Source organism: Myotis nattereri (genome assembly GCF_964212035.1).
Source record: "Myotis nattereri genome assembly, chromosome: 2".
NCBI classification, from domain to species: domain Eukaryota; kingdom Metazoa; phylum Chordata; class Mammalia; order Chiroptera; family Vespertilionidae; genus Myotis; species Myotis nattereri.
In genome coordinates, this window is record NC_138076.1 from 57,727,431 (window position 1) to 57,732,876 (window position 5,446).

General features: G+C 44.9%; 1 pseudogene across 1 annotated transcript; it reads left to right on the plus strand.

The window, feature by feature from the left end:
- The first annotated feature begins 1,918 nt into the window (after window positions 1-1,918).
- Window positions 1,919-4,408, plus strand: LOC308513717 (protein Jade-3-like; annotated as a pseudogene). The gene is made up of 2 exons: window positions 1,919-2,665; window positions 2,696-4,408. The product of its transcript is annotated as a protein Jade-3-like (transcript).
- The last annotated feature ends 1,038 nt before the right edge of the window (window positions 4,409-5,446 follow it).

Consider the following 5,446-nt stretch of genomic DNA (forward strand, 5'->3'; position numbering starts at 1 on the left):
ACCCGGAACTGGAGTTCAGAGCAGTCGGGAGCTTGAGACTCCCTTCCGATTGAAAAAGACAACCCGTCCTCAGCTGCCAGCCCTTTCCATGTGTGCTGCGTCCTCAGCTGCCAGCCCTTTCCATGTGGGCCACATCCTCAGGTGCCAGCTCTTTTGGCTTTCGCCTCCGTACCTCTGCACTGTGCTTCCGCACCTCCTCTAAGTCTCATTGCTTTTCTCTTTTCTTCTAGTTATAGAATTTCCACTCAGCCAGCCTTTCTGTGGCTCTGGATGATGTCCGTTTTGTCTTTTAGTTGTATTTTTGAAGTGGTTGTGGGAGGCAGCAATTTCCGGTGTTTACCTATGCTGCCATCTTGGTTTCTCCCCTCCTTCATTACTTTTAAAAAAAGAGTACCTTAGGCTAGAGTCTCCTTAAAGTTTAAATTGTCCTCTGTTAGATGTAAACAGCTTCATCAATGTGGGGACACCTGTTCATATAGCTGGAGCCTAAAATATCTAGGCTGGGCTTGGCAGTCTTCCCCTATTAGACCATTGCTATGGCACCAGGAGCATCTATTCTGCCTTGTCAACATATTCCTCCATGCCAACCTTGGTTCCCCAGTCCCAAGCACACATTCATTCACAAACCCCTATTCTATTGTCTACAAATAATCTGTTGGCATTCTCTCCCTCAATTATATCTATATTTTTAAAAAGGGAGAAAAAAAAAGGGACATATGTAATACTTTCAACAATAAAGATTTAAAAAAAAAAAGTAGAAGGAGAGAGAGGGAAGGAAAAGGAGGGAGGATTCTCCACTCATAACCACCCATATCAGTGGTGTAGCAGCATCTCTGACATTCTCTGGCTTGGTTTGGTTCCATTACTGCTGGTGGCCTCTGCTGATGTGCTGTCTCAATATAGACTGTCTGTGGTTTTTCTGAGTTGGCATGCAGCTCACTGTGTCCTGTTCATCTGTAAGAACTCTTCTAAAAGTAGCACTCATTTTCCTTCTGCTCTTTCCTTCTTGTAAGCTACATTTTAATTGTGTAATGATCACTTGGTCAACTTTGAAACTTCTGCTTCCTCCTCTGAACTCTGTTTTCCTTCATATGGAGTCATAGGAACCATGGAGGTCTTTCAAGTATTATAGAAAACAAGGCTGGGAAGTCTTTCCTTGCCAGATCCACTACCCATACTAGAAATGTCTGCACAAATAAACGCTGAACCTTCTAAAATCTCTGGAAGAACAGTAGGCATCAGTGCTTAGAATGCAACATTTACAACTCTAAGTGATGCTGAACTCCTTCACCGTAGTCTGTTTCACTGGACTAAGGAAACATGATGGGCCCAAAGATTTCATGGCTCAGCAAGCATCCAGCCATGGAGTAGATAGACCAGTTTCCCCCCTTTGTGGACATCCCCAACATCTAATTATGTGTGAGTCTTTCCATCATTTAAGTAAGAGAATCCCTTCTTCTCCTCCATGGCGAGGGAAGGTATAATCCTTCATTGCTAACACTAAGCTCCCTTTAGGATGCAAGTCCCCAGTGGCCTTCTCTTTTCTGACTCCTCTCTAACTCTGGGAAGTAAAGGATGATTATGTTTGGAGTGGTTGTGCTGGCTCTACTGCATTTAGTAAGTACTGACCACGACTGGGATTGAGAATTCAATTGCTTTCATCTCTCTTTACAATGGAGGTTCTGAATGCATCTTTAATTTTATTTGTGCATTCCTGTCCCAATTATATGGTAAGTTGTATGACTGCATAGAGGAGGGTGCCAACTTAGACCAGTAGAAGGGAGGAAGAGTCAAAGTAGAAGAGAAGATAGTGGCCTCGGTGTTGATCATCCTCCAGGTTGATGTGTCTGGTTGAAAACATTTGCCAAACCCCGATTTAAATTCACTTCCCAGCCTGGCCTTCTGACGATGTTCCAAAATGAAATGTCATAGAACTTTCAGCAGCAGTTTCAGTTCTGATGAGACTCCTTCCACTTCCCTTACTGGTTTTCCTTGCTGGCTCAGTATAGAGGAACAAGTCAAAAATACCAAATGAACACAAGAATTCTACTGAGGTATTCCAGAATGACCTCATGAAACTTTTAGATTCTCACCACATTAATCCTAGTACCTCTTTAGGGATACATGGAAAGAAGAATGGGAAAAGGGACTCCAGGTACAAGCCAATACAGACACTCTTCCACAGCCTTCCCTCAGAATTGTAGTCCAGAAGTTAAAAGGATGTTCTGTTTATCCTCTCCCGGAAGTACATCTACTGCTCCATCCCAGAGGCCACAGAGCATGGCTATATCCACATCAAGGAGCAGGTGGCATCTGTGTGCCACTATGACCTAGACGACATGGACATCTTTTGGCTCCAGGAACTTAATGAAGACCTTGCAGAAATGGGTTGTGAGCCAACTGATGAGACTCTTATGGAAAAGACAGAAGAACTGGAAAGCTAATGACATGAAAATATGAACCATGCTATTGAGACAGAGGAAGGGCTAGGCATAGAGTATGATGAAGATGAGATCTGTGATTTGTCCTGGTCTCCAGACAGTGAAGAAGAGAATGACATTGTGTTCTGTGATAAGTATGACATCTCTGTATGTCCCCTGGAGAGACTTTTTGCTGCCTGCCTGGGAGTCTCCCCTCTGCCTTCACATCCCTACTACATCATCAGGTTACACCCTGGGCCAGTAACCTTGCCCTGATATGGCATCCTTACAGTGCCAGAAGGCAGCTCGTTTGCTTGCTCCTATGTCCTGGGCATTCAATCCCAAAGCCTGTTATGTCCAAAGGAAGGTGGAGCCAGGAAGACCACAAGGACAGGGAATAAATGAGCTCATGTCAGCTGTGCATTGTAGATTCCAGAGGTCAGCATTGGTTGTCCTGAAAGGATGGGACCAATCGCAATGATCTCCCACATCTCACCTGTTGGTGGGCCTTAGTCTGCTACCTGTGCAAGGTAAAGACAGGGGCTTGCCTTCAGTGAAAAGCTGCATCGCTGATTTCCATGTCATCTGTGCCTTTGAGCACAGCCTAGAGATGAAGACCATCCTAGATGAGAGGGATGAAGTGAAGTGTAAGTCTTTCTACCTCAAGCGCAGCCAAAACAGGCAGAATCTAGGGACACCCAGTACCCCCTGTACAGGGCTTCAGAGCAGAGCCAGGCCAAAAGCAAGACCAGCCCGCAAGCACAGAAGCTTTGGGAACCGGAGAAGTTCTATACCCTGGTCAGTGTGGAGATTTGGCCACAGAACTGGGCTGCCCACAGTAACTGTGGACTTTATAACTACTGGAAACTGAAGAGGAAAAGTAACCACAATAAGCCATTATTTCCTCTGAAGGAGGATAAAGGAAAAGGCCTGGTGCAGCCAAAGGCAGAAAGTATTCATACTCACATGGGAATGCTTATGCACCTTCAGCAAGACCTAGAGTGGGGCTGAAATCTGTGCTACATGATGAGCAGGCGAGAGAAGCTGAAGCTGCCATACAACAAAGTATAGTAATAGATCTTCAGCTTCTTAACCAGGAAATGGCTGAAAGACTGCCTTTGACAAGTACACGAGAAAGCTCATGGTTTTACCCACTACCAAGAAATACCCTAAATTTAAAAATGCCCAGATCAGCCCCAGAAGACTGCTGAAACAGCTCCACATGGACCCCTCTCTCCTGACAGCAACTCCTCTGTTCACAATATGGGGAGCATGCAAGTGCCCCAGGAATCATTAGAAATGAGAATGATAGCATACCTAAGGCATCCATTAGAGAGCGAAAATAACCATTTGCTGACTGGTGGGCTTTTCTAGGAATGAAACACAGGATCCCAGTCCGGCTTGGACAACTCCATCTCTGGAGTTCTATCATGGGCAGTCACTGGGAAAACCCCTGGCCCTCCAGGCTGCCCTGCATGGGCAGACCTTAATTGGGAATGGGAAACATTAGCCTAATTCCAAGTTTGCCAAATCCAATGGCAGGGAGGGGAGCTGGTCTGGGGAGATCATCCCAAAAGACAGCACGAGGGAGATGTTATGTGGCCAGGATTCCATGCTCAGTCCCCACTGGGGCAGCTTTAGGAAACCTCTTGTGGAGCTCTTCAGCAGGAGTCCACCAACATGTGGGTGAGGCCCACAGCGGGCCTCCAGGGCTGCGGGAAGACAACCAAGAATGCTAACCACAGGGAGTATCTCAGGGGCAAGCAGCTTGTCAGGCATTCTGAAGGGAAAGCTCCGTACCAGGAAAACAATGGGTATTGTCCAGATTTGGAGCTGAGTGATTCAGGAGCAAAAGTTGATGGGAATAAAGAGAAAGTGAGGGTAAGGAGAGAGACCTCAAACAGGGAGAATCCTCCCATGACCCTAGACAGGATTGCCATGGTAAAAGCAAGACATATCTCCGCTCCCACAGTTCAGTGCAAAGGTGAATAACAACTTCCAAGAATAACTCAGTCATTGCCTTTGTCTCATATGTTGGGGAAAACCCATACACCAAAAGAATTCTGACATATGTTGGGGAGAAATTTTGCTGAAAAGAATAGAAAGAAAGAATAGAAAGAAAGAAATAGTACATTTAAGTATTTAAAATATCCTTGATACCCACTCCATAGGTTTTGGAACCTGTTTATTGGTCTTGGTTGACCACCTCGAAGGCTGAGGTAGTGTCCCACCTGCTTTTCTATAGCCTAGAGGCCCTGGTGAGTGTTGGGGGAGAAAAGTGGAGTGGGAAGGACCTCAGCTGGTCCATGTGTATCCTTCATTGAAGGTCACCAGCTCTGCTCTCTATTTGGGGGTTTTCCTAAATGTTCCATATCATTCCATTTAATTGTTAAGGGACTTTAGTTCTGAAAGGGAATTCACTTGGTCTTTGGATTTTTTTTCAGAATTATCAGGAAATCCTGGATAATCCCTAGCCTCTTCAATGGTGTTGTGGTCCATTTCTATTGGCTCTGTTGATAAGGCCTTTTCTCTACAGAATTTGTCCTTGCCTGTCTCTGGAATAAGTTCTTCAACCTCCCAACTTCTGCCTGCTTACTACTCTCTAATCTGGTAATAGTGGGTGCAGATCTTAATGAGAATGAGAGTTTTATTGTTTTAACTTTTCTATCCAATGTAACTACTGAAACGTGGTGAAAAGGTTAGGAGCTACACATTCAGCTCCATGAAAGAAACTGGTTTTTGTCTCAAACAACACATTTTGAACTTGATGACATGTGGTTCTTTTTTTGTTTGAGTGTTGGGTAAATGTTATTTTTTTATTTATTCATTACTATTTTTTAAAAATATATTTTATTGATTTTTTACAGAGAGGAAGAGAGAGATAGAGAGTTAGAAACATCGATCAGCTGCCTCCTGCACACCTCCTACTGGGGATGTGCCCGCAACCAAGGTACATGCCCTTGGCCGGAATCGAACCCGGGACCTTTCAGTCCACAGGCCAATGCTCTATCCACTGAGCCAAACCG